Raw genomic sequence first — 9,631 nt, 5'->3', positions numbered from 1 at the left:
ATTCTGTACAAAAATGGCCATAGTGTCCTGACAATTCACAGGGAAAAAAAAAAATCTATATATGGCTCTAAACATTTATAAAGGCATTCAACTTAATTTATAATAAGATCCATTTTAACCCATTAGATTGGAAAATATTAAAAAAAGTTGGTATCGCACTCTCTTGCCAAGGCACTTTCATATATTACTAATGGGGAAATGAAGGGACACAATCATTTTCAAAAATAATTTGTTGATACCTTTCAAAATTTCATGTGCAGATACCTTTGATCCTATAGGAACTTCTCCTATATGTCTGAAATTATACATATACAGGGGATATTAATTATAGCAGTTTATAATGCCAAAAAGTTGGAAATACCCCAAATATCCTAAAACAAGAGAAAAGACATATCTTGTTCTTTGGAAGTGGAATGGAATAGAATGGAATATTTTGCAACCATTAAAATATTGAGGTAGGTCTATCTGTGCTAATAAATGATCACCAAGATATATTGCTAAATGAAAAAAGCAAAAGAATTGTTTGCAAAGTTCTTTTTGCAAAAGAAAAGACTGACTAGTATGCTATCATATTTGTTAGAGAGTAAAGAGTGAGGAGAAAGAGAGACAGAGAAAGCATATACATGTGCTATGATATGAATGTTCATGTCCTTCCAAATTCATGTTGAAAATCTCCAATGCAACAGTATTAAGAGGAGGAACCTTTAGGAGGTGGTTAGGAGGTGATTTATAAGGATTAGTGTCCTTATGAAGGTGCTTGAGGGAGAGAGTTCGCCGCTTTATTGCCCTTTCACCAGGTGAGGATGCAGCAAGAAGGCACCATCTTGGAAGCAGAGAGCAAGTCTTTACCAGACACCAAAGCAGTTAGCACCTTGATGTTGGACTTGCCAGCCTCTGGAATTGTAAGAAATAAATTTCTGCTGTTTATAATTTACCTAGTCCAAAGCATTTTGTTACAGCAGCTGGAACAAAGACAAAATGCATCCTCTGGAATACAGAGTAGGTAACAGTGGCTGCTCCTAAGAAAGGCGACTGGGAGTTTGAAGAACAGGGTAAAAGAGAGTTGTTTGTTTTTTTTTTTTACTGCTTTGTGCATGTAAAATTGATTTATGTGCATGTATTACCTATTCAAAATAAATTTTGTAAAAGCCAAAACTCACGTTATGAAATATTGGCCAATTTATCATTGATGAAAAGCTACAGCGTTATTTCAACAATAGATAAATATAGAGCAATAAGAATACCCCAGTGTGCCTGCTGAACAAAGATAGAAGAACATTTGAGAGACCATAAAACACTCCACATTGGCTTTTGATGTGTCCTGAGTGAAACATTTATTAATATATTCCCCAGAGCCAGGCAGCAAAACAACCTAAAGATGTTAAGACAAAGGGAAAAAAATCCTTCCTTTATGTATATAGTTTTCCTGGTAAAATATGCCAGTGATCTAATGTGCTAGTATATTTTGAGTGCCCACTATATACTAAGCACTACGTTAGAGTGTGAGAGTGGGGGGTCTATAAAGGTGAGTAAGACATGGTCCCTGCCCTCTTGATCCAGTTAGGAAGATAAGCCCAGCACACTAGAAGCATGATTGTTCTATCTGTAAAAGGCTCCATTTATATATGTGATCTATGGCCACTTCTAACTCAATTTTAAATTCTAATTAGCAAATAATACAAGACCATATAGTTTTAAGAGCATTGGAGTGTGGGTTTTGGTGTTGCAGAAATTTGACAACAGGGAGAGCATGAAGACTGGAATAATGGGAGATATCCTATTCCAGCAGAGACAGCTGATCCGGACGAATGAGAGGGAGCTGGCTTGCCTGGAGGACCATCTTGTTATTGCAGCTGTTCTCCATCTTTTCATGGTCGGGTCCTTCCTCCTGTGTGTTTGGAATGGCTGATACTACAGTGTTCCATCGGTGAACTCGAACAATGTTATCTGGACAGTGGAGAGTAAACATGAAAGTTGGAAAGTACCAACAGGCATAAATAAGTATGAGGGGCTCATTGTCATTTTATGCTTATTTTGGGTCCTGAGTGAAGGCATCTTGGATGGGTCTCTTTTCGTTCAATAAGTTGAAAAGGAAAAATTTAGGACTTTAGGGAAGACAGGCCTGGCTTCACATGGACCACCTTTCTCACTTATGAGCTGGATAACCCTGGACAATTGTAGGGCTTCAACTTACTAACTAAAAAAATGGGGAAAATTACTACTTTGTAGTGTTACTATGAAGATTAAATGAGATAAAGGTAAAGGACCTACATTAGATACCTAATAAATTGAAGCCATTCGTTTTTATTTTATTCCAACTCCAAGCTGCTTCTTCCTTCTCCAAGATGTAGGTGCAGATCTTAGCCTTCCCTTGAGGGTCTCTTCATCCTTAGATCAATACGTGGCATTAGACCTACCTGTAATTTCTTAAAGCTAATCGTTGCATTATCAGCTTACATTAATAATACTACTAATAATTACAATACACTGTTGACCTCCTACTATGTGCTAATCATTCTGCATAAACTATTATAATACAACCCAAACCCCTATGGTATGAGTAAGTTTCTTACAACATTCTACTCTATTTATGCTTTCTTTATCATAGACAGTGAAACTGAAAAGTTAAATAACTTGTTTTAGTTCATCTTATTATCAAAACACATATCCAAAATTGTCTTATGTGTCTAGCCATGGGCCTGGCATAGTATGAAAGAAATTGACAGAAGATAATTCCTGTCACTAAAAATTTACTGCTTGAAAAAGGCAAATCAATATCTTATACACAGAGGATAGGCCCATAATTATGGTCTACAACAGCCAGAGTCAATCTTGCAGAGATGTCAAAAAGGAAAAGAAAAAGATGGAATATATAAAACCTCCATTAACAGGAATCTAAGTAATTATAAAAGTCAAATAAAATTCTGTTTTTCACCTTCCCCTCATTTTCTACTTCCTATTTTTAAGACAAAAAACCAAATGACAGCAAAACTTCCCATCAGACATGTAGATGATGTTGTTGATGTTGTTTTGAATTCGAGGGCTGTGCTAATGGGTAGTTGTCTTAGGGGGATAATGACTGACAGAAAGTCGCCAACAGTCACTGGCAAAGAATACAAATTCCTTTTTTATCAAGGATTCAAGCAGGAATTTCGCTGCAAGACAGGGGCACAGGGCAGGAGGCCCTGCAGCAAGATCATGGTTGGAGACACAGCTTTGTTAGTCCCCACGTTTCCTGTACCACAGCACAAACTGCTGATAATACCAGCACAGGGGCTGAAGATTTGGTCAGGCCCTTGCACACTGTGTGCCGGGTCTTCCTAGGTTGTTGGCGAGCTGAGGTAGGGGGAGGTATCTTTTTACCTCTGTGGCATTTCTTTACAGTTTTGAGTGAGGAAAGTAGAAATTCTAGCTATGTGTTTGCTGCTTTAGGTGCTACCCAGAACAAACTATTATTAAACTATATCAGGGTAGAGATGCATTTTGCCCCAGGGATAACTGAATTCTTCTCTCATCCGCTTAGGGGCTAGTATGAGCCAGTCCTGTACGTTGTTGGGTAAAGGATGCGAACTGTATTAAAACAGTCAATTCGGGAGTCTCCGAGATCTAGCCATTTCAAGTAAGATCATATTTCCATTCATCTTAATGTCCAGTCCTCAGTGCTAAGCTTAGCAGCATTCAGAACTGAAAGATACAGTTGTTCAGGTTATCACTGCACAATTCTAGGGACCTGCTGTTTTATCATGGCTGTGGATTCTTCTAAGATCCCTATTCTTCTGTCTCTCCAGTGATCACTGTTCAATGATCATTAATGTTTAGGATAATAACCAAAGCATTGTTAAGATCTCAGTAATCCAACATGAGTAATCCAACATGAGTCTCTATTTTCTACTTTTTTCAGGTAGAAAATACATGAATACAATATATATCATGTTCTAAGATTCAAAACAAGGTGTGAAAGCAAAGGTACCCTTTGCTTGAACAAAAAATTTGATTCCGCAAATTCCATTTATTTAGGGTTTTGCATTACACAATTATGATATCTTATTGCAATCACTGCAAAAGAAAATAGTCTCTCTCTCTTGCCTACCTCCTCACTTTATCTTCCTTTCCACACTGAAAAAATTGTTTTATGAGGTTTTCATTTCAGCAAAAGCTGATTTTTAAATATCTAGTATATGAATCAAAAACCTGTTAGCTAAAGTGAATGGTGGTTTGGGGGGTTAATTTGTAATTCATGTCTATCCCCAGGTAATGCAGGAAGGTATGAATAAACATCATATAGGGTACATGCAGTATTAATGCATTTTAGGGAGAAATGGAGAGTAGATGGAATTTTAGGGATTCAGCTATGCTTCTCTCTAGTTGGGACTGAGTATTACCCTTGCCCCAGATTGCTATTAGATTAGCTAAAATAGCAGCGTCTCTGATTCCAAAATATAAGTGGTAATTATCTCATGCCCATTTATTGAAAGCCTGCAGCAAAAACAGAGGTTAGAGCCTTATACAGTTCATGACAGACTAACATTGAATTAGAATTACATTATTTACTATAGCACCCTGATGTGAGCAGCAAAACATCCATGTGGGGCTATAATCCTTTCTCTTAGATTTCTCAAATTCAAATAACACTAGCTATTGTATCTCAGTATCTCTCACCAACTCTTCCCCACTGTGAGTACTCCTGTTAAACAGACTCCTCATCCAGGCAAGGAAAAGGTTCAAGGACCAAACACCTTGAGTGGGAGGAAAGGACAATTGAACCAATTAGCCCTTTTATAACCTCCCTCAAGTTTGAAGACAGGTTTTGTTCTAGCTTCTTTATGCTCAGAAATTTTTTACACATGGTAATCATTATTCTATAATTATATTAAATGCCAGCTTCTGTGATCTCTCTTGAACCCCGTAAAGCTTCAAAGCAATCTACCTAGGCTATGACGAACTTTCTAAATTAGACACAATATACTGATTTCAAGTGGATACAGCTAAAGCCCAGTGGGGGTAACTGCTTATTTGTGGTTATAAATATTAACAAATGAGCGTGGAAGATTTTAGTAATTACTCTCTCTCTCTCTCTCTCTCTCTCACACACACACACACACACACACACACACACACACACACATTTCATTAGCTAAATTACTGCTCAAGTATAATTTTCAAAGTGATAAAAATCCTGACTCTTACAGAATTGAGCACAAAGCAAAGATTTCATTTATCTCTTTACTTAAATGGGGAACCACTAAGACAGTATTAGAGAATTTGAAGAATTTAAAGATTGGGCACTCAGGGATGTTGAAATGGATTTGCTAACAAATGCAAAACTGGTTAATATCCTGTAAGGCAATAAAATGTAACATTTGCAGTAATCTTTTCTACAGGTCAGAAATCATTCGTATACCTACCAGATAACCTTTATTTACATATGCATTACTCTCAATTTTCTGCAACTTAATTCTATTATACCTTAACAGAGTTCCAGAATAGTCCAATAAATGGAATCCAAGTGTCTGGCATGGTGGATACCTAGCTATCTCGTTTGCCCATTTCTAAGAATTTGAGCATTTTTTCTGACAGTCAGCTAAAGCCAACTAGTCATACTGCTATTTCAGAGGAAGAGAAAAGGTAGCTGCAGGAAAATCAGGTGGATCATTCAAACCCACACAAGCCAAGGCTAAATAAAGCAAAGGTTAAAATTCAGGAACATTTAGAATTCTGGAAATTTAGAGCTAGAAGGGGCTTTAGAGATCACCTAAGACTTTCATTTTACAGAAAATAAGTCTGAGATTGCCTTCTTGGCAGTTGAAAGATGTTAAACCGGCTCAGGTGCCCTAGGCTTTGTGGAATCTGCCTCAGGGAACTCCTTTCCTCCCTGGTAAAAACAATCTCTTTGCCTTTCTCTCATTCACGTGCTGCGCTACCTATGAGATGTTTCACCTTTTGTTCAGGAATAAACCAAATTAAAATGCACGGAAAAGAGATCGTGTATCAGGGTAATATATTTATTTTTCATCATTAGTGTGCATGCTTTAAAATTTTTCTAATAGAAAGATGGAGTATTTAAAATGGTCTTTAAAGTAAAACATTTTGTATTTCAAATAAATGATATAAAAATAATATAGAAAAATAGCTTTATAGGTGAGAAATAGGATCAAAATGTCAAGCTATTTCTTTGACCAGAGAGATTAATAACTTCTGCACTTCACAGAACTAGAGGGTGGTGGTGACCCCGCTCTCAAGCTCAAGTCCTTGTTGTTTGAAACAGCTCTGCTGGGTTGGAAACCTATCATTTTTCGGTACCCTAAAAGGAGGCACTAACCTCCACAACTGTCACATAATTAGAAAGAATAAAGTGATCAGGAAAAACAAAACATCTCATTTTCATTTCTGTTTTGTTTTTGTTTTTTTGTTTTCCCAGAAGGCATGCCTTTTAAATTCATTCTTTCCTGGGTCTTTTTATGCATAACTCACTCAGATATGGAGTAGAGTCTGTATGACCAGCTCCTGCACATTTAACAATGATGAAACACAGGATAGTGCAGCTCTGTGTCATTAGATATATGTCACCTAATTGGTAGATTAAAGGTATTTATTAGTTAAAATCACATTGATGGCAGTAGGAGCAAACGGCTTCTCAAAATGTATATCTCATAAAAAATCAGATTCTGATTACTGTAATTATTTATTTCAAAATGTAAAGTAGGTGAATTATTCACATAAATGAGAGAAAACCAAAAAGGAAGCGGGGGAAAAAATGAATCTTATTTGTCAGCTTGTCTTTGTCTTCAAGTCTTAGGCTAAATCCCTATTATTTCATTTTGCTAAATCCAGCTCTTTTCTGTCAATACTGCAGAGATGTGGATAGAATGAACAAAGCTAAATGATCTCCCCAAGTTCAATCTGGAAACTTCATAAAGAGAAATATTTATGTAAATGTAGAGTTCTGAAGGAGTGGATATCTGTTTCTTGAGCACTTTGAGTGTTTTATTCTGAACACTTCCCATCACGTCTACACCCACCCCCACACCCCCACCCACAATAATCACACTAGGAACAAGGCCCAGAAGCCCACCTTCGTGTCACAGTGTTCCCATCCTAACACCTGGCTTTCAGAAAGGGATTTTTATTTGCATAGCATTTTCCATAAAGTTCTCTCCTTGGAGCTTCGCAGCTAGCCTGCCTGGGAGATGAGGCAGGTGTCACCAACCCTCTACAGAGGAACAACTGAGCTCTTCAGGGACTGCACAAGCCACATTTCTAGGAATAGTAGAGCTGGAAGTTCACCCCATGTCTTCCCACTTCAAACCCTATGCCTTTGTCCTATGCTCTCTATTATTAGAGATTGTTATGGAAAATGATTGCATTGGGAATAAACATTTGTGATTGTTCAGAGCATTCTCTAGCCTTGATTTTTATAACTTTCAGGGGTCAGTCCTTCATAGCTCTGTGCTCACCTTGGAAAAGTGTATAGTTATTGTACTCCCCAAACATAATGAGGCACATAAAAAATGGAATCATCCCTAATGAAGAAGATATTCTGCCCCACTAGGCATAGATAAGCCATTTATTGCCACAGAAGAATGCAATTCGTTCCAAATTTAGTTAATAAATGCAAATAATTTTTTTCTACTGCTAAGAGGAGCTCAACTAAGCAAGGCAGTGAAGCAATGTGTTGTTTTTTTTTAATCTGTGAAGAATGAGCCTGATTGAAAAATAACAAAGATATGAAGTGGAACACAAAATGCATGCTTGCTTTGTTCGAGTAGCAGAACTATCACAGGTTGGAATCAGAAGAGAGGAAACCTTAGCATACTAGGAAAGCAACACAGCTACTTCCTCCTCCCCTTCTCATCGGAGGTAATAAGAAATGCTGATCATGAGACTGATCCAACTGGCAACCATCCATGAATTGCTCCTGACTACCCAGCGGGGACAGAGTGATATCAATTTTATAATGTGGGATGGAAAGATGTTCATTAGGAAACAAAGTAAGTTTGCTGGGGCAACCCTCTTCTGTTGCTTTTACTTCTAAAGGTGACAGCCCCGTTTATCTGAAAAGTCCTTGGACAAACGATCTGACAAACAACCTCTGGGTAGTCCAGCCCCCAAAGTAGCCACTTGAGGCTCCAACCCAGAATGAAAACAGGCCTTCTGGCTTTTAGAACCTCCTTCTCCAGACTGTGTCCTTTGCCCTTATATGAAACATCAAAGCACATTGCCTGACATACGGTGCTTGAATGAAAATACTATTAAATGATTATGTTTCGGTGTCAAAATTAGGATTTCATATTTTAGTTTTAATTCTTTCTCTATTCTTTGCCTCATCTTGAGGATATTGTGTTTGTTATGCTCTTTTAGAGGCAAACAATAGAAATACACTCAGGATACTTCAGTTAATGGAATACAAAGGAAAGTATGAAAAACTGGATGCACAGAGCTGGGGTCACAGAGAATTGGGACACCATTCGTTGCATGCAGCCTACACCACCAGCTCTGATAGTTTGGCAAGAGCTTAAGGGCAGGAACTGAAATTTTATTTCTGGGCCAAGTTCATGTTTCTATTCCTACCTCTGCTTTTCCCTTCATCTGCTTCTTTTTGCTACTTTAATATCAACTTTCTTTTTCCCTCCCCTTTTCTACTCTCCATACTGCCTACTTTCCACACTCTCTGCTTGCTCAGGGCTTTGGTGCGTTACCGTTTCTGCGCCTGCGTCATCCTGCAGCCTGCTGACTTCTTAGGTCTTTCATTCAATCTCCCCCTAAGAGAACCCACCCAAGCCTGCTAGTTCTTTTGCAGATGGCGAGCCCTTGTTGTACAGAGCTCCTGTGCCAGGCTCCTTGAGGACTCCTGGCCAGCTCACAGATGGTAGAGACCTATCCCTTGTCTAGTCCGCTGAGGCCAGATTGACAGGGACATACACTACAAGCATGATGATCTTTAAAAGGAAACCCTCAGAAGAGAGGCTGGGGTGGATCCTGTATTTGGACATCCCAGAAAAGACCAGTGAGATCTACAGGTATAGGATATCTTCTTGAAAATTCTTCAATCCCAAATTTTATGACTTTAAAATTTTGAAAAAGACGACACAGATGACGCCAAGCCAATCTGATGTGTTAATTCTGAATCTGGCACGAATCTGACTTTTCACCTGAATATGAACTAATCCCTGAAGGAGGAAAGAGTCTGAGGACAATTGACTCCCTGTAATAAAAAAGTAGATTCTCCAGGAAAAAGGTAACCAGTGTTATTACTTTTCTAATGTGTTGCATGATGAACCCAGTATTTAAGTATTCCATTCAACCAGCCAGGTAATCAGATTGCTAACAACAATCTGTAGTAGACCTTTCAAATGGCATGATATAGCCAGAGGAGGGCCAAAATTCTTGTAAACACAGTGCTAAGGCCAAGGCATGAATTCATCTCAGACACATGCTTTCAAGCATTAATTTATAACTGTACTCACATTCACTAAGGTTACCAGTTTCAATAAAAATGAATTTATTAATAAAAATTGGTTATCCCAAGAATGGAAAAACAAGCACCACATGTACTCACCATCAAATTGGTATTATCTGAGCAACACATAAGTGTACATATAAGAATAACATCTATTGGATGTCGGGCTGGGGG

This window comes from Propithecus coquereli, unplaced genomic scaffold (assembly GCF_000956105.1).
Source record: "Propithecus coquereli isolate 6110/MARCELLA unplaced genomic scaffold, Pcoq_1.0 Scaffold11, whole genome shotgun sequence".
NCBI lineage: Eukaryota > Metazoa > Chordata > Mammalia > Primates > Indriidae > Propithecus > Propithecus coquereli.
The sequence above is the reverse complement of the archived record's forward strand: the minus strand, read 5'-3'. Positions refer to the sequence as shown.